This window comes from Mercenaria mercenaria, chromosome 11, assembly GCF_021730395.1.
Source record: "Mercenaria mercenaria strain notata chromosome 11, MADL_Memer_1, whole genome shotgun sequence".
Classification (NCBI taxonomy): Eukaryota; Metazoa; Mollusca; class Bivalvia; order Venerida; family Veneridae; genus Mercenaria; species Mercenaria mercenaria.
Window position 1 is genome coordinate 8,380,952 of NC_069371.1, and position 27,453 is coordinate 8,408,404.

At 35.9% G+C, this 27,453-nt stretch overlaps 1 protein-coding gene and 1 long non-coding RNA gene across 3 annotated transcripts in view; one reads left to right on the top strand and one right to left on the bottom strand.

Moving 5' to 3' along the window:
* Positions 1-19,162, bottom strand: part of LOC123531704 (protein suppressor of hairy wing-like) — a 41,064-nt gene extending 21,902 nt beyond the window's left edge. The window contains exons 1-2 of one of the 2 annotated variants that reach the window (XM_053518492.1): positions 19,027-19,162; positions 17,702-17,856 (exon numbers count right to left, since the gene is read on the bottom strand). The gene's annotated coding sequence lies outside the window, so the exon portion shown is untranslated. The remainder of the gene's footprint in view (positions 1-17,701; positions 17,857-19,026) is intronic. The other variant, XM_045312898.2, reaches the window with a different exon arrangement.
* A 1,486-nt stretch (positions 19,163-20,648) lies between these two features.
* LOC128547007 (uncharacterized) lies at positions 20,649-27,364 on the top strand. Its single transcript, XR_008366254.1, has 3 exons — positions 20,649-20,931; positions 25,732-25,757; positions 27,281-27,364. It is a non-coding gene; the product is annotated as an uncharacterized LOC128547007 (long non-coding RNA).
* Positions 27,365-27,453: the final 89 nt, after the last annotated feature.

Consider the following 27,453-nt stretch of genomic DNA (forward strand, 5'->3'; position numbering starts at 1 on the left):
AACTTAGCTTTTAAAAAGTGTTTATTTTTTGTTTTGCTCAAGCTCTGTCAAATACACACAGACTGTAGCTAATTTCAGCAGCATGAATATCCTACATACAAAGTTACGGCAAATAGTCAGTGGACAGCGTGCTCGGCTATTCTCAGTGCTTGATAGTATAATATAATCAATGAGTAAAACTTTAACATTACTATAAGCATATTCTAAGTCGAAAAGGGGCCATAATTCTGTCAAAATGCTTGATAGAGTTGCCTCTTCCTTTTTACAGACTGGGGTCATGATGGTTAACAAGTATGCAAAATATGAAAGCAATATCTCAATGGACTTTGAAAATATTTTGGGTTGTACGCAAACTTTAACATTTATTCTAAGTCGAAAAGGGACCATAATTCAGTCAAAATGCTTGATAGAGTTGCCTCCTCCTTTTTACAGACATGGGTCATGATGGTAAACAAGTATGCAAAATATGGGGGTGGTACGCAAACTTTAACATTTGTGTGACGCTCACACTCACGCCGACGCCGGGGCAAGTAGGATAGCTCCCCTATTCTTCGAGCTAAAAACAGAGATGCAAGAAAAACTAAATCATTCCAAAACCCAGAGGTTCACTCAACAATTTCGCTAAATAAACAGATTGTTTCCCTTGTGTAAAGAGGGCTTAGGGTAAGTCTCTACGGTCTACCTAACCAGGTCGAACCGCAACATCTGCGCACTGCATTTTGAGAAACTGATGATGTCGTGCAAAGTTTGTAGCACTTGGTTAATTTTGAATATCAGGATCAATTTTTTTTATATTTAATGAATATAATTTACTTATAAATGTAAGTATTTTTAAGTTTAGTTTAAATTCACAAAAATTTCCATAAATAACGATTCTTTACTGCTAGATTTGTTTTCAAAATGAAGAGTACCTTATCACGCGACAACTACAATGATGGGCAAAATATTGCAGACAGCGGTACCCGTAAGAAACTTTTGTGTGGTGTTGCGTGGTTCATTTTACAGGCAGTGGCACTAAAAATACAAACTTCAAGTAGGAACTACCTATTTTAGATATACCGGGGTATGTGTAGTTAACTGCATCAAAGTACACAGTCTGAAAAAAATTATCAAAATATCATTTTCTGAAAAAGAGTTACTTGAGCTGAAAAAAAAGATTTCCGGTAAAGTATTTGGAAAAAATGGAGACAACTCCGCAAAGACTTTACTGTTGGCTTAGGTGACTATTGACCTAGTACCTTATGCAAACCATGCACTTTTTACCTTTAGGCATGAAAAAAGCATGCATAATTACTTCAACTTCAACAGTCTGTAAAGAAAACTACCTTATGTAATGATCAAGTCAGTTAATGCTCTGGGGAAACTGTGACATTTTTTGTGGTGAAATCTGTCAACAAACAGACGATTCTTTTGGAAAAGTCAAAACCCACAGAATTTCACAAGGTAAAATATGTTGAGAAAGCTATTGCTGGAAAGAGAACAATGTCTGCTACCATATATAAGCATAGAAGTATGGGAAAAATATAAAAAAAAATATAAGAAAGTCAAAGAAAACAATTTCATGACTGTTAGATGCATTAGGGGCCTAATGTGTTATCCTGTATTATAGCAGGTACATGTAACATTGATAGCTTACTTTTCCATTGCACTGATATAACACGGACAGGTCCTGAGGATTAGAACTGACAAAAGGTGTTCATTCAATAATTTCACTCTGTAAACAAATTGTTTCCGTTGTGTAAAGAGGGCTTATGGTAGGTCTCTTTATTTTATGTCAGATCAAAAGAAAAATGGATTAAAACATATTGAAGTAAAAGGTGAGTCTGTGGCATTTGTTTTGATGAAATTATAGTGCGTAACTGATTTCTGGCACAACTTCTGGTTAGGTTTCAATACTAGGTTTGTTTCAGCTCAGAGAACCAAAACATCATAGAACATCTCTGAAGCTGATTTGCTGTAAGTAGCTAATTGACTGTGTGTAAAGTTGTTTATAGAAGTCAGGATCATGTAAATGTGATATTTCACTAAACAAATTATGAAATTTTATTTGCAGTATAATTGTCTACTTATTCACATATAATAACTAACATGTACATCACAGTTTCAGAAAATTAAAATGGGACTAATGCTTAAACATAATTATATAAAGATATATATAAAAAAAAATTTCCCCTTTTAGAATGCAGTTGACCTAATGATCGAACTTCACCTAGAAGTCTAACTAATTTGACGTGATCCTAGGAAATATTGAGTTATTTTTTTTGTGGGCAATATCTCCAAACACTCAAAAGACCAAATTAATGGAGGAAATCTCCGATGAAACTGTCATCGCTGCCGATTTCGGTTTAAACTCTGATTTTGTTGCGAATATGAGATAAATTCAAATGAAACTTCAGGGCTTTTTTCCCCTATAAATCTACCTCCGGTAAAAGGAGGTAATCCCAATTCAAAAAAGTATGTTTTTTTCCCAAAGTTGAATTCAAAATTCCCAAATGATTATATAAAAATACCTTTCAGGGTTTTTGCTGTTTTTAGATAGTTTTTCTAATTTGTATACAACAAAAAGAAAAACAACAACAATAAAAATAGAGAGAAAAAGAGACGAGATGATCCAGAGAAAACTACTGCTGCCACACAACAAAAAACATCATCTGGAAAAAATCAAGAAAACGCAGAAAAAAATCCAATTTCTTCTCGCCCTAACTTAAATCAGTCAAAAAACGGGATGCCCCCAGGCAACACACAGAATATGACCTACGCGAATGTCACAAAATGGGGGAAAAAAACAACAGAAGAGAGACGAGAATCAGTCTCCGAGAATCAAACCTCGGGATTCACAGAGCTGCCTCAAGGAGTCAATAGATCACCTCATCAAGTGTCTGGGAGAAATAAAAGGAATAGGAGATTCATCCGAATTCAAAGTAGGAGAAAATGGCAACAACAAAAGAAAATACAGAAAGAAATACAAAGGGGCAAGGAGACAGTGAAAAATCTTTCTTCAAGGGAACTTACAAACTGTGAGTACAGACTTTTAGGTAAGGGACTAAAATTTTGTCTTAAACCTAAGCACCATAATGAGATACAGTTAAAACAAGAGATATTTGAGTTCACGAGACGTTTACGGTTGAAAGAATATTTTTACATGCCGGAAAAGGATTCTGATGGCGAAAACGATTGTGATAGTGCTGAAGGTGGGAAAAATAAACAGAAATATAAGAAAAAACATTCAATATTTACTCCACCTTCTGGAAGAGACTCTACACTTGATTTTTACATTGATGCTATAACGCATGAACTTCTTCAAAAGAACAGTAAGTACAGGTTCCGACCTAACCTATCTACTGATGAACTTTCTGCCCTGAAAAATCTTCGAAATGATGATAGTATAATCCTTAAGAAATCTGACAAAGGCTCGGTTATTGTGGTAATGAACAGAACTGATTATATTGCTGAAGTCAACAGACAGCTGAATAATACTGCTTACTACAAAAAACTTGATCATAACCCTGTTGAACAGTTTTCAAAAGATGTTACTGATGTTTTAGATGTTATTTGTAGGAATGTTAATGGTGATTCTAATGATACTTTAGTTGTACCTAGTGATGCCAGAACGCCACAGTTTTACATCTTGCCCAAAATTCATAAAGATATTAACTCAGAACTACCACTTGGTTACCCGGGACGGCCAATTGTATCTGGGTATAACTCTGTTACTGAAGGCATATCTGAATACATTGATAATATCTTGAAGCCACACATGGAAGCCCTGCCCTCATATGTTAAAGACTCTACTGACTTCATTAAAAAGCTAGGGTCTATGCCTAATATCTCCCCTAATGCATTTTTGGTTACTATGGATGTTTCATCCTTATACACTAATATTCCGCATGATGACGGGATAGAGGCTTGCCGGGAATATTTGGACAAAGCTCATTCATACTTGTCACATCAGTCAGTCAATGATATTTGCCAGCTTATTGAACTAGTCTTGACTAAAAACCATTTTCAGTTCAATAATGAAAATTATGTTCAAATTTTAGGTACTGCTATGGGTACACGTATGGCTCCTACTTATGCTTCACTTGTTATGGGTAAACTGGAAAGCGATTTCCTAGCTAATACTACTGTTAAGCCATCGCTTTGGTTACGTTTCCTCGATGACATTTTTTTTATATGGGAACACAGTGAAGCAGACCTACTTAAATTTATTGACAGTTTAAACAATGTCCATCCCAATATAAAATTCACCCACAGTTATTCAAGAGATACAGCTACATTTCTTGATGTTAATACTGGTAGAATAGGAGATGGTAATTTTGATTTTTCTGTTCATGAAAAAGCAACCAATACACATCAATACATTGAATTTTCATCCTGTCACCCTCTTTCATGCAAGAAAGGGATCCCGTATAGCCAAGCTAAGCGATACAGGCGTCTCACTTCTAATGATGGTTTGTTCACAAATGAATTGGAGAAATTGCGAACGTATTTCCAAAATCGTAATTATCCAAGTCATATCCTTGATGATGCTTTAGATAAAGCATCAGCATTGTCAACCGAAGAAGCCATGACCAATCACAGGCAGAACACAGATGATATTATCCCCTTTGTTTGCATATACAACCCATCCCTACCAAACATTGGTCAGATCCTTAATAAATATTGGGGGCTTTTTGAACTATCTGAGAAAAGCAGTGTACGCAACCTGGTTAAATGCAAACCAATTATTGCTTACAAGCGACCTACAAATCTTAGTGATATCTTGGTTCACAGTAGCCTGATGTCTTCGGATGTAAATGGTGGTGTTCTTAAATGTAATAGAACACGGTGTTCTCATTGCGCTAATATCACTGAATCTGTACAGTTTACAAGCTCTCAAACTTTAAAAACTTACGATGTTAAACAAAATCTTAACTGCATGTCTGAAAATGTTATCTATTTAATCACATGCAAAAAGTGTAAGTTACAATATGTGGGACAAACACATCAGAAATGTTCTCAAAGAATGAACAGCCATAAATCTGATATCAGACATTTTCCTGATACTAGTTCCTACAAATGTATCTGAACATTTCAATTCTGAAAATCACTCTGTTAGTGATTTTTCTTTCATGGCAATCGACTTGGTAAAAAATGACTGGTTTAGGCTCTTGAAAGAGACTCGTTGGATTCATACATTGAATACAGCCTGGCCTCATGGCATGAATGCTAAAATATTATTTTAGTCTTTCATTTTTTCACACAGATTCTTCCTAATGTATTTTTGCATATAAGTTAGTTTTCCTTGCCTGTATTAATATCATTTTTGCTTTGCAATTTTTGCAGGGAATAAGTATCTATTTTTGATCCTATACTATATGTGAATACTACGCCAAAATGGGTAACGTCTTTTGACGTCGTCATTGACGTCGTACTTTCCTGTGACGTCATACTATTTTGTTATTATACTCTGATGAAGTCCAATGGACGAAACATGTTAGTTTTGAAGTAAAAAGTATATTTCTGGAGTTAGTTCTTCGCTTTATCTATTTCTTATATATATTTAGGTAAATTGTAATACTGTTGAACAATTACTGAATTGCAATTCATTAATATTTCAAACAAAAACACATTTATGTAGATTTTTGGTAATTTGCAAATTGTCCCAATTAAGACAATTTCTGAGATTATTTTCCCAATTCCACCGGTGTCGGAGGCATTCCCAAATTGATGAAAAAAAGCCTGAACTTACATGTATCAAAACGGGATTCAATTCCTCATTGATTTATGTAAATATTATCAAATAACTAGAGCTGTTTATGAGGAAAGCGCACGTCTCCAACAACTGCCCAATCATCTAAATAGTAAGTCAGTCTTTATACTGTTTACTCACTACAAATACACTTCTAAAGAGTAACAAGAGCACCGCCTTGCGGGTGCTGACGCTCATCTGATTTTTTTTGTGTAATAGAAATATTGTCCTACCCATGATTTTCTAAGTCTAAAAAGGGCCATCATTCTTGCAAAAAGCAGGATAGAGTTATGTTTCTTGATGTACAGTGTCCACTTATGATGGTGAAAAACTGTTGCAAGTTTTAAAGCAATAGCTTCGATAGTTTATGAGAAAAGTTGACTTAAACATAATACTCAACCAAGAAAATGATTTTCTAAGTCCAAAAGGGGAAATAATTATTGCAAAAAGCAGGATGGAGTTATGTTGCTTGCTGTACAGGGTCAGCTTATGATGGTGAACAAGTGTTGCAAGTTTCAAAGCAATAGCTTTGATAGTTTAAGAGAAAAAGTTGACCTAAACATAAAACTTAACCAAGAAATCTGATATTTTCTAAGTCCAAAAGGGGCCATAAATCTTGCAAAAAGCAGGACAGAGTTATGTTTCTTGCTATACAGGGTCAACTTATGATGGTGAACAAGTGTTGCAAGTTTTAAAGCAATAGCTTTGATAGTTTAGGATAAAAGCTGACCTAAACATAAAACTTAACCAAGAAAATTGATTTTCTAAGTCCAAAAGGGGCAATAAATCTTGCAAAAAGCAAGATGGAGTTATGTTTCTTGATGTACAGGGTCTGCTTATGATGGTGAACAAGTATTCCAAGTTTCAAAGCAATAGCTTTGATAGTTTAGGAGAAAAGTTGACCTAAACATAAAACTTAACCAAGAAATCTGATATTTTCTAAGTACAAAAGGGGCCATAAATCTTGCAAAAAGCAAGATGGAGTTATGTTTCTTGCTATACAGGGTCAGCTTATGATGATGAACAAGTATTCCAAGTTTCAAAGCAATAGCTTTGATAGTTTAGGAGAAAAGCTGACCTAAACATAAAACTTAACCAGGCAACGCCGACGCAGACGCCGACGCCGACAACCGCTCAAGTGATGACAATAACTCATCATTTTTTTTCAAAAAATCAGATGAGCTAAAAAGGCTGATTTTGGGTAATTCCGGGGCCATAATTCTGAAGTGCCTCGAGCGAGTTGGCTAGTTAATGAATCTGTCTGAGGAGTTATGGTCAAAAACATTTGGTTCAAGTTTGGTAAAGATCGGATGAGAACTGATCTACTTAGAGAGCAGACAAGAGTAAAAAGGCCGATTTTCGGTAATTCAAGGGCCATTATTCTGAAGTGCCTTAGGCGATTTGGCTAGTAATCAAACTTGGCCGAGGACTTATTGGCAAACACATTTTGTTAAAGTTTGGTGAAGATTAAATGAGAACTATTCGACTTAAGAGCGCGGACAAGAGTAAAACAAGAGCTCCGCCAAGCGGGGCAATATACGCTCGAAGGGTTGCATCATAGGATGGGAGCAAAATTTAAAGAACTTGACTGTTGAAACCCAAAGACAGGAACAACAAAGGGTAGAAATTCAAAGTCCACAAAAAAATCCTTACCAGATACAGGTATGTCAAAATACACCTAAAAATTGGAGGTACCATCCATGTTGTACCACACAAAAGTAGTCTCGGTTTTTCCCTACGGCCAATAATAAAAGTTTCAAAATAAGCTATTTATAGTAACATAAAAGAGAAGTAATTCAAAAAAAAATTTTTTTAAGTGAACAAACAAGAGCTATCAGTGGACAGCGTGCTCGACTATTGTCAATGCTTGATAGTATAATATAAGCAATGAGTAAAACTTTTAACTTTACAATAAACATATTGTATTATAAGCAAGTCGAAAAGGGGCCATAATTCAGTCAAAATGCTTGATAGAGTTGCCTCCTCCTTTTCACAGACTGGGGTCATGTTGGTAAAAAAGTATGCAAAATATGAAAGCAATATCTCAATGAACTTTCAAAATATTTGGGGTGGTACGCAAACTTTAACATTCATTCTAAGTCGAAAAGGGGCCATAATTCAGTCAAAATGCTTGATAGAGTTGCCTCCTCCTTTTTACAGACTGGGGTCATGATGGTAAACAAGAATGCAAAATATGAAAGCAATATCTCAATGGACTTTGAAAATATTTGGGGTGGTACGCAAACTTGAACATTTGTGTGATGCTCACACTCACGCCGACGCCGGGGCGAGTAGGATAGCTCCCCTATTCTTTGAATAGTCGAGCTAAAAAGGGATCTGCCAAATAACAACAAAAGCACTGCTATGCAGAGCAATATACACAAAGCAAAGTCATATATGACCTTTGACCCCTAAGTGTGACCTTGACCTTGAAGCAAGTCACCCGAAACATGCGCTCTGCACGTCGTCTCAGTGTGGTGAACATTTATGCCAAGTTTCTTTGAAATCCTTCAAGCAGTTCAAGAGTTACAGAGCGGACACAAAACAAACTGATATGATCTTTGACCCCTAGTGTCACCTTGACCTTGAAGCGAGACATCCAAAACATGTGCTCTGCAAGTCGTCTCGGTGTGGTGAACATTTGTGTCAAGTTTCTTTGAAATCCTTCAAGGGGTTCAAGAGTTACAGAGCGGACACATAATTGCCGACAGACGGATGGACACTGGGGGTATAACATAATACGTCCCTTCCGGCGTATAAAAAGCCGATTTTCAATAATTCAAGGGCCATAATTCCAAAGTGACTGGGCAGATTTCACTAGTTATCAAACTTGGCTGAGGACTTATGGTCAAACACATTTTGTTCAAGTTTGGTGAAGATTGGATGAGAAATGTTTGTCTTAGAGCACGGACAGGAGTAAAACGGCCGATTTTCGGTAATTCAAGGACCATAATTCAAAAGTGCCTAAGCCGATTTGGCTAGTCATCTAACTTGGCTGAGGACTTATGGTCAAACACATTTTGTTCAAGTTTGGTGAAGATCGGATGAGAAATGTTCAACTTAGAGCGCGGACAAGAGTAAAAAGGCCAATTTTCGGTAATTCAAGGGCCATAATTCCGAAGTGCCTAGGGCAATTTGGCTCATTATCGAACAAGGCCAAGGACTTATGGTCAAACACATTTTGTTCAAGTTTGGTGAAGATCGGATGAGAAATGTTCAACTTAAAGAGTGCAGTCAATATTTGTGACAGACACACAGACAGACACACCAACAAACAGGAGTAAATCAATATGTCTCCCATACCACTGTGTGGTGGGAGACATAATTCCAAAATCATGATTTTTCTGGTGATTTAAACCCATGTATGTATTGTACACAATTGACGCTTACAGAATCTACACGGTAATATGCGAAGTGATAAAACCAATAACTTTACATGACTGTACTGTGATTTTTCCTGCATCATTTTGGTCCTTCGAAGTTGCCCGTCACAAATATAAAACAATCTGACCTTGTAATTATTTTGACTAGCTGTCTGATAGAGATATCTTGATAAATAACAGGTAAATTTATACTAAAACCAGGGGTGTGGAAATCCCAATATTTTTCACTTGTCCACGGACATGTGAGACATAAATATCCACTTGCCTGCAGTCAAAATTCACTTGTCCGGATTTTCAACCTGCATTAAAGTGCCAATAATACTTTATTTCGGGCAAGTGTTTTTAAGATCTAAAGGTAGAAACAAAAGTAAACATAATACAGTGTATTACTGTAACTGTGACCAAAAAAAAGCGCTATCAACACTTTTGCCTGTAAACAAGGCTGAAGTCGCATCTTCGAGGCTGGACAACCTTAAACAGATTCAGTAGAACAACAATGCCATGCCAAAACATTGCCCGTGCGAAGCCAGCTGAATTTAGAAAATCAAGACTCTTAAAATGATCTAGTTTTAAATCGTACTCGTGATCTCCCTGTGCTTTTGATTTTTGTTTTGACCGGACTATTGACCGAAGTTTTTGCCGGCGACCAAAGTTCTAACAAAGAATTTGTCCAAAAGTTTGCGAGAATTGTTTACGTTTCCGGTTTCTATTCGCAGAGCTACTGTGTGCAAAATCAGGTGAGAGACCAAGAGCAAATCAGAAAGCGAATAAAGATGCTAAATTTAGAAGCAAGTGTATGGTTTTTCCAAACCTGCAGCATTCGAGAGGCCCTCGGTGGGTAAAACATGGATTTCGTAGATAAGATTATTTTATCACCACCATAAACTTCAAGCAACAGCATTAATAAATTATTCTTGCCTTTTGCTCAAATTTTACTAAAACTGTGTGCTTGTCCGCAGACAAATGGAATGAAAAAATGCGAAAGTTTGTCCGCCAGCAAAACCCGAGTCGCACAAGTTGGACATAGGAATTCCACACCCATGAAAACACTCCTTATTTATCAAGAAATCGATTACCGGATGGCTAGTAAATCCCCAGGGGAAATGCTAGCCATAGGCGTCCAGTTACTGGACGGCTAGACAGACCGGACCAGTATGCAGACACATTTCACCCTATTTTACTAACCCATGAAAATTCTGCCACAGTTTAGATCATCTGGTCTTGTTGAAAGTTCAGATGGGCCCTTGTTGAAAATTTTAAGGGAAGATGCACATGTAAACAACGTAATGGCATGTGCTGCTTTGCTTCGCACGTGCTACCGTCACGACCAAAATTATTCGCACATTTTTACCAGTAAGCCGGCAGCCGATAAAACCCCAAAAAGATGAGTCAAATTAAACAATTACTTTTCTAAATAAGTCTCTGGCAACTTATTTCCAGAATTAAACAGGAAACAAGTTCATAAAATTGTCAATTGATGTAGGTATTAATAATAAATTTACCTCAATGTATTGGCAAACAAATTTGTTTTTGGTGGAGATTTAATTTTTTTGTCTGCTTAATACAGTTTTATCCGGTTAGTCCAGATGTGTTATTATACATGTACATTACCGGAAGAATGTATACTACTGTTTGCAGATCAAATTGTCCCTTCAACATTTTTCAAATCGATAGAGTTGCACATTTACGTCACAAAAACTGTAAAAGCTGAAGCTATTTTTGGAGTAATCCTGACAGGTAAACCCCGCCTCATCCGCAATAATTCATTCACCTTGTCGTGAAACTCTTTTTCTTTATCTTTACGTCACACAAAGCGCGCGCTCTGACTCTATCTTTGAAGTATCGCCGTACTTGCATACATTGTAAAGTGCAATAAGGTGATAATGGATATTTGTTTTAAAAGTAGAATATTGAATATTTCAACTACCTTCAAATGAAAACAACGTTTTTTGTTTGTTATGACAATTATTATCAACGAAATTTCCATCCACGCAAGGTATATGTTTTATAGAAAAATATCATTGAACCTTCCAGTTACGCAACACTTGTAGATCTAATTGTCATATCCATAAAAACTGATTTATTTAATTGATATTCAAACTTCTGCAGAGTCTTCCGTAGCTTAACTATCGCATATCTAACTCCATGATTATAGATTTAGTTTTTTATTTTATTTTATGGTGGGGTTTAGCTTCTTCTTGTATGTGAATTTATCTACTATTTATTTTAAGTGGTTAAACACTAGTTCAGTTATTTACATACAGGCAGTTGATAAGCCTTGTCTTCGTTCATGGAAAAAACCAGTTATAGACTCGCATAGGCCAAAATAATTCGACGTTTAGTTTGTTGTATATATGTGACGGTCACTCTGAAAAGGACCAAAATAATTGAGGATAAACGACAGTACACCGTCATGTAAAGTTATTGGTTTTATCGCTTGCACATTATATGTAACGTTAATTGTGTTAAGGGGAATTATGTTAACTTTTACATAAATTAATGAGGAATTGAATCCCACTTTTGATTAGTCTAAATAATGAGAAACCTCGGGTAGACCGATTTTACATTTTGATATATTACGTTGTCTACCTAAAGGGGATATCAACCAGTCAAAAAATATAACAATATTCATGCAACACTTGAGTAAAATTATTTGGACTACCTTGACTATCTTTTGATACTGCCTTTTGATACATGTAAGTTTTATTTGAATTTATCTTATATTCGCAACAATATTAACATTTAAACCCAAATCTAGCGATTTCTTTCGAGTGGAGAAAACTACTCGTAACTGTTTCTTAGGATCGCGTCAAATTAGTTAGACAAAGACTCACATACTCTATAAGAAATTGCCAACTTTTTTCAATTAAAGAAGCATGGTCGGTTCCGGGAATCGCATTGATGCCCTTCGATCAACGATGAGCGAATCCAACAACTCGAGTCAGTCACGTTTTATAATTATCATGAAAATTAAACACGAGGTACATTATTTAAAAGAAAAGTCTGCAGTAAAAGGTACTGAAATTTAGTCAGAAAAAGGTCTGTAATGTGAAAGAGGGTGTCTTTTTTCACATCCACGCTACCTAAAATTAATGTAGTGTGCATTGTGGCAAGATTCATTTAAATTTTAAATGAAGATTAGATCTAGTACATCTGTTACAATCCAGTTAAACACCCGTTCCAACAGTATTTAAATCATCATTTCTTGGTCATGCAGCATATGTAAACAAGTTCATTCAGTATTTTTTTTACTCGTATCGGAAAGGCGGAGTTACCTCTATAGACGAGATCCAAAAATAGCTTCAGCATCGCTGCTTTTGTCACGTAAAGGTACAAGTCTATAGATTAAAGAAAAAGCGAAAGGGCAATTTGATCTGCGAACAGTAGTATATACATAGCAAATGTTATTGACATTATTGTCATACAAGATAGGGTAAAACGCGTGGACTTCGCACAACATGTAAGTGTCCGCGTACTGGTAGCGTCCGCGTACTGGTCTGGGCTGTCTAGACAATTCCTTTTATATCCTAGAGTACACAGTAACAACACACCTATGAATGCAGCCATTAAAACATTTCATAAAATTTACTGAAATTTTACATTTGTTTTCTTATATTTCATGCATCTTTCATCATTCTGGTATATTTATAAGTACTATTAACTTTCTGTCAATGTTTTCTATAACAGCTTCTTGACATATGCAGGTAAACAAATATGGCCGAAACAAGAGTACAATTAAACTACGCACTTAACTGGTTTGTTTATTTTCAATCCTCGTGTTACCAGTACATCGAAAATTGTGAAAAAGCGGGTCGTTAAAGCTTTCCTCAATGCACTTAAGTAGAGATATTTCGGTAAATATCAATGTATATATATATATGACATATACAGAGAATGAAAAGTTGTTTAGGAGATAAAAAATTTTATATTTCCGTAAGCAAAAATAAAAATTTGATTATCTTTAATCCTAATTCATTTAACCAAGATTGAATTTCTTTTGAATTTAAAGAGTTTTGCAGTATACTTGCTTAATTTATACAATGCGTGTCAATAATAAATTGAAATATAACTGTTTTTGGTTTTGTTAATTGTGTTAAATCTAAGAGACGGTTTTTGTCACGTGCTTCAAAACGTCAATAATTTACTGTAATGAGTACACCTTGCTTAACTGTGGATTTCTAATCACAATCATGACCTTGTCGCTTGGATGCACTGTGACCCGATAAAAATGGAACAGCGGGAACCAGCCGCAGAATTATACAAAAATAATCGGACTAAATTGCAAATATGCTTATGCTTGAAAAAGTCAAAGAAATGGCAATAAGAGAATCACATGTATTTTTAACATTCTTACACAAACGCAACAAAATTAAGCTTACAATCAGCACTGGGCTTTATTTTAGCATGATTGACAGGTGCTGATCGCGCACTGACATATTCAAATGCAATGACGAAACAGAAATTCCCGATATTTGAATACGAGATCAAAACAAAGAATATGGCGTCAAAACATTGCTGCGTCGAAATAATGTACACGATATTATCGTCGCACCACATAATTTTACACACACTTATTTCGACGCCATTTTTGTTTTGACCTCGTTCTCAATTAACTTGGAGTTTCTGATGACGTAGTTACTCGGTGTAATGACAGAAAACATCATGGTTAATTTTACCGATAAACAAGAGCTGTCACTAATGGTGACAAATGCCCCTGCAGCACCTTGACCTTTGACCTGGTGACCTTTGACCTGGTGACCCCAAAGTCAGTAGGGGTGGTGTACTTAATAAGTACTATCAGCATGTGAAGATTGAAGGTCCTTGGTGAAGTGGTTCGAGAGTAAAGTGCCTTCACGCAAAAAGTTAACGTTGGTCCCTATGACCTTGACCTTTGACCTGGTGACCCCAAAGTCAGTGGGGGTGGTGTCCTCAATAAGTACTATCAGCATGTGAAGTTTGAAGGTCCTGGGTGCAGTGGTTCGCGAGTAAAGTGCCTTCATGCAAAAAGTTAACGTTGGCCCCTGTGACCTTGACCTTTGACCTGGTGACCCCAAAGTCAGTAAGGGTGGTGTACTCAATAAGTACTATCAGCATGTGAAGTTTGAAGGTCCTGGGTGCAGTGGTTCGCGAGTAAAGTGCCTTCATGCAAAAAGTTAACGTTGGCCCCTGTGACCTTGACCTTTGACCTGGTGACCCCAAGGTCAGTAGGGGTGGTGTACTCAATAAGTACTATCAGCAAGTGAAGTTTGAAGGTCCTGGGTGCAGTGGTTCGCGAGTAAAGTGCCTTCATGCAAAAAGTTAACGTTGTGACGAACGAACGAACGAACGAACGAACTAACTAACTAACGAACGAACGGACGGACGGACAGTTGAAAACTAATATGCCTCCATCGGGGGCATAAAAAGTTGGAAAGTTCAGGATTTGAAAATATTTATCAACTTACATTTACCCTATACATGATTTTTAATGTTTCTGCTAATGCAAATTTTCATCCATTTTAAAAACGTCCCTGTGGAAGCTTAGATTATAACAGTTACTGGAAATTTTGTTGTACGTCTTCGGCTGACTTTGGTGCTATCAAGGTCATATCACTGCCATGTGACATATGTAGTCGCACTATTTTATGCACTGTTTTGGAAGGTGTACGCATTATATATCAATGCGATCATTACTATACACACTTCATTTTTCTCTTGTCAAGTAGGCTGCAAACACTGGGTTCATTTAAAGTTTTGTATAAAACAAAATGTGCCAAATTCCTCTGTTAACACTGCATTCAAAACAAATGAAAGAAAAAACATCACAGTGTGTATTAAAAAGTAGAGTGATTATATTTGTTCTTAGCCCCTTACGTTCATGAATGTTTAAATGTTTTCAGATTTATTTATATCATTTGGCCTTAATATTGATTATCTACTTGCATCTGCTTTTGTGTCAAGTTTTATTGCAGCATCCATGACAGTTAGACAAGCTTACTGTCGCTGAGTGGCTGCTTTTTAATTTCTAACCTTTACAGTTTGACCGTCACAATATAAAACAAACTGTATACGTCAGATTATTTCAACTGCCGTTAACTACCATGACAGTTATCGTGTAGCACATTGCATAGTTGTTTACCTTTTGATTTGTGGCAGTCAGTTGTTTAGAATAAGATGTAATTGGTATGATTCAATGCATAAAAGGTTAGTGTATATGCATTATCTAACAGAGTCACTGATGTATGGTACTGAATGAAAAAGCGCGGCCATGTTTCTTGTTATGTGCGTCGAAACTGGCGAGTCTGGGATATATCTATCTATAAATACTGCATGACACCCTTGCGAGTATTTTATGCAGGTGCGTGTCAGTGCATAAGAGTTTAAAAGCAGGAATGTACGGGAGAAATAAAGTAATACATAAAGTATTTGTGAGAATTTGAGACAAAGCTGATAGTGCTAATAAAAAGACGAAATGTACAGTAAAAGGATTAAAAACAGCCTGGTCACTCAGAAGTCCTTGCCCAGTTTGGTTACCCCTTGCCTAAACTGGTCCAGGGTAGGTGCTTGAGCAATGTCAGCCGGCAAAGAATTCCAGAGAATGATGGTAGCCGGGTAGAAAGAGAACTTGTAATAATTACAGGGTGTTTGAATTTGCCGGAAAGATAGGGAATGCATGTGTCTAGTGAGCCGGGTAGGACGTAAAATATAAGATGGCATTGGCACTGCAACCAGTCCATGGACAATCTTGTAAAACATCAGTAGCCTGGCATCATTTCTTCTGTTTGCAAGGGAACGCCACCCCAACTGCTTTAACATGTGTGTGACACTGCTGTAATTTGAATAGTCACTGGTGACCCATCGAGCGGCCCTGCGTTGGACCATCTCGATTTTATGTATGTTGAGCTGTGTATGTGGACTCCACACTGAGCTGCAGTACTCTAGTTGTGGTCTAACAAGGGTTTTGTAGGCAAATTCCCTAATATTTTGCTGTTTGGAGGGAATATTGCGCTTAATGAAGTTTAGTGTTTGACCAGCTGTTGAAGTGACCTGGTTTATGTGTTTGTTCCAGTTTAGATCTGAAGTGATGCTAACACCAAGGTATTTTGCATCACTCACGGTTGCTAGTGTCTGCCCATGTAGTGTGTAAGTGGATTTGTAAGGGTGTTTAGACTTGGAAATATTAATCACTGTACATTTGGATGGGTTGAATTCCATGTCCCATGTGTGTTCCCATTTTTGTAACCTGGTTAAGTCCTCTTGCAGGGTATGTTGTTGTGTAACATTGTTGACTGTGATATAAACAGCAGTATCATCAGCAAATAACCGGACCTGTGAAACAATATTAATGACCGGGACCTCATCCGACTTATCACCATTGACTAAGACGGACTGACGGCGACCGATGAGAAATGATCTGACCCACTCTAGTGTACAGTCCTGGATGCAATGTTGGTGCAGCTTATATAGTAACTTTAGGTGATTAACCTTATCAAACGCCTTTGAGAAGTTGAGGAGTATTAAGTCTGTTTGGTGACTTGAATTAAATTCCTGGATAGGTCCTCGACAAGTCTAATAGTTGGTTTCGCATGGACCGTTTTGACCTGAAGCCATGTTGAAGGTGATAAAGTATGTTGTTGACCTGGAATGTTTAGTGATGTTTGATGCGACAATGTGCTCCATAACTTTGCAAAGAACACATGTCAGGGAAATGGGTCTATAGTTAGCAGGGTTGCTTTTGTCACCTTTCTTAAAGAGAGGAGTGACATTTGCCTTGGACCAGTCGGAGGGGATTAGTGCTGTTTCTAGAGATTTTGGAAAGTTTGGTGACAGGGGGGCAATTTGTACACTTAGATTTTCAGGACTACGGTTTTTAAGTTATCGGGACCGCAAGCTTTGTCACTCTGTAATGTGGACAAAGCTTTTGGACACCATTTACACTGATGGAAATTTCAGGCATTTTGGGGTACTGAGGCTTTGGGGCATTGCTAAACAGATGTTTAGTTTTCATTAAGCATAGCTGACTTAGTTTTAAGGGATTCATTGAGTGAAGCGGACTGGAATGGCGGTTGAGAACATTTGCCTGGTCCTGTATCTGTGATAGGTTATCATTTTCTGATAGTGGGGCAATGCCTTGGGTGTCCTGTTTAGCATTTTTGATGGTTGAGAAGAGCTTTTTACGGGAGAAGTTTTGACCTGGTTTGGGGTTATTTGGATCACCTTGCTTTTTTGTAAATATTTTTTTATATCAATTTCAGAAACCAGGTCATAATGGAGATAAAGCAGGCCCACACAAACTACCTAGAGTATGTCCTAGAAGCACATTCAGGTGATCCAAATAACCCCAAACCAGGTCAAAACTTCTCCCGTAAAAAGCTCTTCTCAACCATCAAAAATGCTAAACAGGACACCCAAGGCATTGCCCCACTATCAGAAAATGATAACGGCTAGACTTTAGAATCTGTCCGTAGCTATTCTCATTATTTGGGCATTCTTTTATTTATCGATATGGTAGCATGGATATATTTTCCTCGCCAGGTTTAGAAAATGCGGGGGGTGTGGGGGGCAGCAGCCCCCCAATTATGAAATATACAAACTAAAAAAGCCTTACCTTTATTTAAACCATACAGGTATCGTCGCACCACGTAATTTTACGCACACCTATTTCGACGCCATTTTTGTTATGACCTCGTTCTCGATTAACTTGGGGTTTCCGATGACGTAATTACTCGGTGTAATGACAGAGAACATCATGGTTACTTTTACCTATAAAAAAGTTGGAAAGTTCAGGATTTTAAGATATTTATCAACTTACATTTACCCTATACATGATTTTTAATGTTTCTACTAATGCAGATTTTCACCCATTTTAGAAATGTCCCTGTGGAAGCTTAGATTAAAAAAGTTACTGGAAATTTTGTTGTACGTCTGCAGCGACTTTGGTGCTATCAAGGTCACATCACTGCCATGTGACACATGTAGTCGCACTATTTTATGCACTGTTTTGGAAGGTGTACGCATTATATATTAGTGCGATCATTACTACACACTTCATTTTTTTCTCTTGTCAAGTAGGCTGCGAACACTGGGTTCATCTAAAGTTTTGTAAAAAAAACAAAATGTGCCAAATTCCTCTGTAAACACTGCAGTCCAGAATGAAATGAAAGAAAAAACATCAGACAGTGTGTATTAAAAAAGCAGAGTGATTATTTATGTTTTAGCCCCTTATCTGCATGAATGTTAAAATGTTTTCAGATTTATTTATATCATTTGACCTTAATATTGATTATCTACTTGCATCTGCTTTTGTGTCAAGTTTTATTGCAGCATCCATGACAGTTATGGTGTAGCACATTACTTACAGTGGTTGCACAAATATTTAAGCCAATCAAAAGCTTCGTAACAAGTATCATGTAAGATGCGTCGAAATAGGTGTGTTAGAAAAAAGAATGGCCGACCACACTAGTTGTTGTTTACCTTTTAATTTCTGACAGTCAGTTGTTTAGAATAAGATGTTATTGGTATGATTCAATGCATAAAAGGTTAGTGCATAAGCAACATCTAATAGACTCACGTATGATACTGAATGAAAAAGCGCGGCCATGTTGCTTGTTATGTGCGTCGAAACTGGTGAGTCTGGGATACTGGATATTGCAAATTATGCAGATTTTACCTACGGACAGATTCTAAAAGTGCTCCAAAAGCAAAAAACATCAACAATGGCAACTTAATTTACATATCTATCCTCTCCGTTTGTCTATTTTCGTACATTCTGTATTGATATAGGGCTATTTGTCGTGTAAATAAAACTACATCTAAGTAACATCTAAAATAAAACCTGTCCGAACAAATATTCACCTCTTCAACCTTTTGCCTGCGAAGGCGGTGGCAAAAAAAAATCATGACCAGGAAACTTTGAAGTATACAAACACTTACAAATGTTTTATGTAGCATGTATACATCTTTGTTTGAGACCTGTAAATGTTAGGCTGGAAGCACGTAAGACCAATAAACTTGAGAAATATGTATTTTTTGCCGCTAAGTAAACGCTATTTCGTTATCCGAAAATGGCGTCGACTGTAAGGGCAGATAACCCAGTCGAATAAAAGTACTCGAAGTACTAAAGATTAAACACTACTAAATCTGACTGTATACTTTAATTCATATCATGCAGGCCTACGGTAATGTTCTTTCCGCATTAATTGTTTGGGTTCTTTTACGATATTTTCAGTAAACGTTAAAAATTAGGAATAAAGACATTTACATTTTTTTCAAAATATATCTTAAATGATCGGCCCACCTAATGGTGAATATTTCAAATGTTCAAAACAATGTTACAGCAATATAATGTATCCGGTGAGTTAGAGACTTGTATGCAAAATTTAAACAACTTTTACCGTGCCTTTTTATATAAATTTTGTATAATTCACGATATTTCCTCAAGCTCAAGTAGAGACAAATTTCAAAGTGATGGCCACTGTCCAAAACGTTTGCAGATAATTCATTATACCATTATATTTTGATAAAAGAAACGTCAGGCAATTGGTAAACAATTATAAAACACAAAAAAATGTGAATATCTTTTTTTTCTAGGGTGCCTCAAGTAAAAGGATTTAATGTAACAGAATTCTAACATAAGGTCGAGTACTATGTATGATTGTATTGATAATGATTTATTTATTGTAAGGCGACGGGGAAAATAAATGGGGTACGTAGGCCTAACCCCTTTCGAGGGCGCCTGAAAAAAAAGATTGTAAGATTTTAACCTCTGAAAAAGAAGATGTGCATAATGCATGACTGTGTAATAGTTGATTAATACATATCATTTAAACGATTCTTTTTTCAAGTTATTTTGACAAATTGATTGAAGTCACGCACGCACGCACACTCACAACAAACAAGCAGGAAAAACAACACATTGGGGTACCGCCCAGGGACGTCCAGGTGCCAGAAATACGGTGGGCACAATAGGTTTATTTTAATTCAATTAAAATATTTAATTCAAGCACACCCGACTTTAGCCCGGCTTGTTCTTCACTTCCTGGTTTCAGCCGGTAACCAAAATTTATCTCCCGTTTTTCATTGGTGATATTTTGTTTGTTACTTAAATTTTGATTGGGTATTTCTATCATCTTTAAAATAGGAACCGCGCGAATGTACGTCATTTAGTTCTTAGTTGTTCAGGCGTGTCACAACTGATTTTCAATTAGTAGTTAAAAAGAACTATAACAAAGGAAATTGGATAAATCTGTGATATTTAAATAACATGTCAACATATGGAATAACAATATTATAATTAGAGAAATTAAATAAACCCTTTAAGGGTTTATTGTATTAAAAATAACTTTTTCATTGGACTTTGTGAACAACAGTACATAAATCGTCAATTGACTTGTGCAAAAAAATGTGGTGCAATACGTACACATTTGCATGTTAACATTGATTTGTCAAGGTTTCATCAAAATTGCTCTTCATAAAATGGCAACGGGATTGCGAAAGGGAGCAAAACTTAACTATAAACTGATGAACGAACAGGGATATCGCTAGACACTAAAGATAACAGCGATAACAATGATGATCAGGTTGCTGAGGATACTAGAAAAGATTCGGTTTTCTCGCCGGTAAAATCTAAAACGCAAAAATCAAACGCATCTTCCGCAGAGGATGATGGGAAACACTCTTTACCCGAGGAGGTTGATTCGGACGATCAGGAAATCGAAAAATTGCAACATGAGTTGGAAACTCTAGAAAAAGACGAAGCAAAACTCAAGAAAATTAAACAGAAAGAAGAATTACGCCAGAAAGTGGTGAGGAAAAGAGACGAGGTCAAGGCTCTAAGAGGTTTGGATATTTCTTCCAATAATTTAAAAACACAAACAACAACAACTTCTACAGATTCAGTTCAAAACAAGAACTTATCAGTTAAAAAAGATGAACTTGAATCTATAACTATAGCAGATTTAAGAAAGTCCAAATCCTTGAAAAAAAAGGCTTCTAAACAGTTAAAAGATTTAGGCCTGCAAGTTTCATCGAGCGATTCAAGTTCGGATAGCTCGAGTTCGGACAGTGACTCAGATTCGGATGGTTCTACTGAAGATAACTCAAAAACACACGATGAACATAGTTCTAATTCATCCAAATCGCATCATAAGAAACATAAAAAAACATAAACGTTCCAGTAAAAAATCTGGTATTACCATGAAATCGTCGGATAAGGTTAAATACAAACAAAAATACCCTCATGCACAATTGAGATATGAATTTGTAAACCAACATATTACCTTTCAAATTTAGATTAAACTTGTTTGTAGCAGGTGAATTAAGATCATATCTGATCCATCCATCAAATCTGTAGAAAGAAATGGTAGAATAGCTCTTCTTAAGCGTATCATGTACTTGAATTCTACTTATGAATTTAAAACGCTCAAATCTTTTATGCAGCAGTTTTGAGAGAATTGAGCTAGGTACTAAAAATTGGAAGATGATTTCACTTATTAGAATTAATTTTGTTGAACAAGAGTAGTAGCAAATCAGCTTCGCATCAGGGCGTCAGGGGCAGGAATAAAGGTTACATAATCCCCCTTTTAAACAACAATCACCTGAAGAAGAGTCACCAGTTAGGTTTTGCTCTTTCTACCAACGTAACAAGTGTGACCATAAAAATAGTCACACAGTAGTAGTTAAGGGAAACTCAGGTACGCACAACATATTTGTGCTACTTGTTGGATTCAAGATAAGGTTAAGCTACAGCATCCGAGAGTTCATCCTCTTGCCCACATATGTCAGCTTGACTTAAAAATTATACTGTCAATTTCAAAGACGAAGGGAAAACAGAAGATTTATTCATGCCAATGTTTTGTTACAAAAATCAAGTAGTACTACTCCAAAATTAGAAGTTGCGTGTAATCACAATCATACCTGTCTTATTTGTAACAGTTTAGTACCGATTTCAAACTATAATACATTACATGAAATGATAGATTTACATGAACAGGTTAAAAGTTCAGGCAAATTTAATTTCGAAGGTTGTCGTATCAGGGTTAATGATAAGATAAACACTGATACGTGAGAAAAACTTGGAACAGTTTGATTATAAAGATTTATTGGTATGCGATCTTCTTGAATATTGGGTTCCTCTTGGAATTATAGGTCAAGAAAACGTGTTGCACAAATCAAAAAGAAATATGGAAATACAAAATTATAAAAGGGCAACTGAATTTCCGGATGCAATTAACAACTTTTTGAAAACAGAACTCAGTGAAAAAGCTATCATTGGTCCATTTAAATCAAATCCTTTTTACAGCAATATAGTCATTCCCCGTTAAATACAGTTCAAAAAAGTCGGTCACAGAGAGAAGAATAATTTAGATTAAGTAGTTCCAAACCTAACTCGGTTAATGACCATATAGATAAAGATTTCTACCTAGGTGAACAGTTTCTTTATTGTACCCAAAGATAGACGATTTATTAATTTAATTTATCTAAAGGTCAAGGACATTAATGTTTAAAAAAGATCTGAGAAGGGCATATCGCCAAATAAGTATTTGTCCCTCTCAGTACAATCTAGTAGCCTTGTCTGGAAGAAACATTTATTCTGTGATACGGTTTTGTCGATGGGTCTCAGAAGTGCAGCAGCTATTTGTCAAAGGTTACCAATGCGATAGCATTTATTTTGTTCAATTTTAGAGTTTTTATTTTAAATTATTTGGATGACTTTGCAGGTGTTGAAAGACCAGAAAGAGCTCAATCAGCTTATTTACTTTAGAAAAAGTCTTGTCTAAGTGTGGTATTGAAGAATCACCTAACAAAAGCTGTCCACCAACAACCACCATGTCCTTTTTAGGTGTTTCTATTTGACACTATAAAAATACAATGGAAATAACTCCGGAGAGATTAACAGAAATTCGTTATCTCGTTCACTCATGGTTGTTCAAGGATCAAGCTTCAATCAAAGAAGTTCAGTCATTACTTGGTAAATTGAATTTCATTGAGCGTGTGTCAAGTCAAGTCGGGTTTTATAAGTAGGTTGTTAAATTGGTTAAAACAATTGTATGTTATGGACAGTACAGACTCACACAATATTCCTCAAGAAGTTAAAAAGGACATTTTATGGTGGGATTCTTTTTACCATTATTTAATGGTGTTTCTTAATGTCATTGGTAATTGGTCTTCTGCTGATGCGGTTTTTTTCCTCTGATGCTTGTTTACAAGCTTGTGGCGGTTTTGGAAAGGAAATTACTTTCATACAAATTTCCAGAAAGTATTTTACAAAAACAGTTACACATAGGTGCTTTAGAGATTTATCTGTAGTTGTTTGCCTTCACTTATGGGGAAAACACTTAAGACATCATAAAATTGTCATTTTGTGTGATAAACTTGTCAGTATGCATCACTGTAAATACAGGTCGGTCAAAATGTCCATTTCTGCAAAGTTGTTTGAGAGAAATATGTTACATTGCTGCATAAATGAGTTTTGAAATCAGAGTTCAACATTTAAGCTCAGATGAGAATCGTATTGCAGATCATTTATCTAGATGGCATTTAAGCAGTTATCATGAGCAGGAATTTAGAAGACTGGTGAATGATTCAGAATTAAAGGAATGTCAGGTTCTGGATCTGACTTCCAATTTATCAATAACTGATGAAGTTGCATTTATTTGTTCACAATCAGTTTCAAATAAGCAGTTTTCTAATTTGCAGTTTAAGCGGACAGGAGTACAGTTTTATTTTTAAATTTTCAGAGTCTCAATTGAATGTCTTGAAGCAAGATCTGAGAGCTACTAACAAGGCTGCTCACGCAGAAGGCTCCAGAAGAAATCTCAGAATTCAATGGAAGACATTTTTAATGTTTTGTTTATATTTTAAATTGTGTTTTCTCCCAGTGTCAACTATTACCCTTCAGTTGTATGCTCAGTTTTTGAGGAGATCCTCTAGATCAGTAGATTCTATACAGAATTATATCAGTGGCATCAAAACCATGCATCAGATGTTAGGTTGCGAAACCGATTATATCAACAACTTTCTACTAAATCTATCTCTAAAAGGTATTGCTAAGTTGAAACAGCATTCAGTTAAACAAGCTGAAGCTATTGCACCCGTTATACTACAAAATATTTATTTAGTTTAGACTTTTCTAAAGAGATAATATCACTTATGGTGTTTATTTCTGTTTGCCTTTTTCTAATGGCCAGGAAATCAAATCTGGTCCCTACCGTTAAAAAGGATCTTATGAATCCAAATTTTTTACTAAGGAAAGATGTTGAAGTGTTTAAATAATGAATTGTTGGTTTCTATGCACTGGACAAAGACCATTCAGGCAGGTGAAAGAATTCTGAGAACTCCTTTATCTTCTATTTCAGACTCCTGTTTATGTCCAGTTACAGCTTTCCGTAACATGGTTAAAGTCTTCCCAGCTGGAGATAATGCCCCTCTTTTCATTTTGACTTCTGGCAAAGTAGTTACTTATCAGTTGTTTCAAACTAATTGAGATCTTGTATTCGTAAGATTGGTCTTAACCCAGCTGAATTTCTACATATTCCTTCAGAAGAGGTTTCGCTACTCTAGCCTTTCAAATGGAAATTCCGCCTGATCTCATTCAACTCTTGGGAGACTGGCGCTCTGATGCATACAAAAGGTATATTCAATATTCGCTAGTAGGCAAATTTAAAATTTCACGCTTTGTAGCTAATAACTTAAACAGAAATATAGTACGTTTATTAAAAACTCAGTTTGAGACACTGGCCAGTGGTATGTCACATTCAGGCATTTCATCCTAACGGAGTTATGTGTCTGTTGTCGGTTAGACGTTTTCACTTTCCGGACAGACTTTTCTGGTGTGGGCATATTAAATGGTTCAGTTGTTTGAACACATTGAGTATAGTGTTTTTGATATGTTACTTCACATATTACAGTACAGCCTTTTATCTGTTTTTATCATAAACATATGCATAAAATTTTATTTATAAGTATATTAGGCTCATCGTATTATTGTACACAATATTTCTTTATTTATTGTTACAGACGTGCGACGTGTTTGCATTATATGGGAGACTCTATTATTAAACATCTACCTTCAATTCAAGGCGTGTCTATATTTGCCTTTCCGGGGGCTACAATTGGCAAATTATCATTTCTGGTCGACTCCAGAGCAGTTCCACTTGCGGACTTCAATTTTGTGATAATTCATGTGGGAACTAACAATATTGCAAATGGTCATTCACTACAGCACATGTCTTCAGATTTCGCCAATTTGGTGGCTTCTATTCGCAAATGCAACAAGGATATTGCTATTATATTTTCTTCTATCTTACCCAGACCGGTAGATCACTCACATACTAAATCAACTGTTCAACAGTTCAATTTTCATTTACAGGATTATTTGGCTTCTGAGTTAAACTTCAAATTTATCAGGTCTTACAGACCCTTTTGTTTTAGAGGCGACATTAAACGTTTTTTATTCGCAAAGCGGATGGTGGTTTACATCTAAACTCAGAAGGTTCAAATCGTTTAAGATTCTTTTCCTTAGAGTTATATCTACTTTGACATAAACTTTACTACGTCAATTAGGAAATCTAAACATACACAGTCAAACGTCTGTAACCTTCATAATTCTTTATGAATTAATGTGTTTTTTTTTTGCAGGCTATTTTTATCTTATCTACTGTAAGGTAGGATCTTTTGTCATTCAACCCTATAATTTGGTTGTGTATTGCTGATTTTATTTTTCTCTCTGCTTTGTATTTATAGTTTTTGCTGGGCTTGGCTGAGGGTTGGCGGGTATATCAGTATTCAACTGATTTATTAAATAATTTGTCTTCCCGTACTTAATTAATTGTATTGATTTGTCATCTTTACATGCTTTAGTGACACGTTTGCTGACATTAAATTCCAGTCTTTTTCAACTGTGGTTTCCTTATTTATTTGAATCTAAAAATAGGGCTTTAATTGGTTTATTTTAATTCAATTAAAATATTTAATTCAAGCACACCCGACTTTAGCTCGGCTTGTTCTTCACTTCCTGGTTTCAGCCGGTAACCAAAATTTATCTCCCGTTTTTTCATTGGTGATAGTTTTGTTGTTACTTAAATTTTGATTGGGTAATTTCTATCATCTTTAAGATAGGAACCGCGAAATGTAGCGTCACTTAGTTCTTAGTTGTTCAGCGTGTCACACTGATTTTCAATTACCCGCCCACCCATTTCCAATGCCCAATTTTTTTATTTATTTGTGTTTAATTTGTCTGAAATAAAGACAGATGTACTTCAATGTGTTGTTTACACCTTTGTTTTGCTAGTATCATGTTGTGTTGCAGCTTTAATAGTGTAGTTTAAGCAAAAGTATATTAGTTGTGCATGAGCTTTGTATGTATGCAATATGTTATTTATGTTTGCTAATTTATTTTGCTCTTTCTCCTACGCTTATGATTTGTTAGTATTCGTGTTGTGTTGCAGCTTTAATAGTGTAGTTTAAGCAAAAGTACATTAGTTGTGCATGAGCTTTGTATGTATGCAATATGTTATTTATGTTTGCTAATTTATTTTGCTCTTTCTCCTATGCTTATGAATGTTAATATTGAAACAAGCTTTGTTTACATATTGTAGTGATAGTGAAATATCGAGTGCATTATCAGTTTAAAATAGACTCTGATATGCATCTCACATGCACTAACATTCCAGTATTCATCGCGTTAAATGTTATAGTGTTTGTATATTGATGTAGCTTGTGATAAAAGTGCAATTGACAGTTCACAAAGAGACTATCATGAATATTTCATTGATAGGTATACAAGGATCATTCAAGCACATGTGTGCTAGTGCGCAGTTGAACTTTTTATCTTTGTGTTTGTGCAAGAAGTGATATTGACACTTGAAATAGGCACAATTTGACTTTTCAGTGATGTTTGTGTCTATTCGAAATAGAAATAGAATTATTAATTCTCATTGATATATGGGTGCAGTTTGATATAAATCACCTTATAGATGTGATGTTTCATAGCATTAGCATGTAATTGTATCATGATATATGTGTATGCGGGTATATCAGTATTCAACTGATTTATTAAATAATTTGTCTTCCCGTACTTAATTAATTGTATTGATTTGTCATCTTTACATGCTTTAGTGACACGTTTGCTGACATTAAATTCCAGTCTTTTTCAACTGTGGTTTCCTTATTTATTTGAATCTGCCAGAAATACGGTGGGCACAATAACTCACTTACAGTAAAAGAAGATGGGGCGCAAATACTAGTAAGTGGTCGCAAATGGAAGGCGGGGCGGGGGATGGGGGAGGGGAGAGAGGAAAGAAACGCCAACAACAAACAAGACAGCATACGCAACACAAACTACGAGACAAACAAAAAACC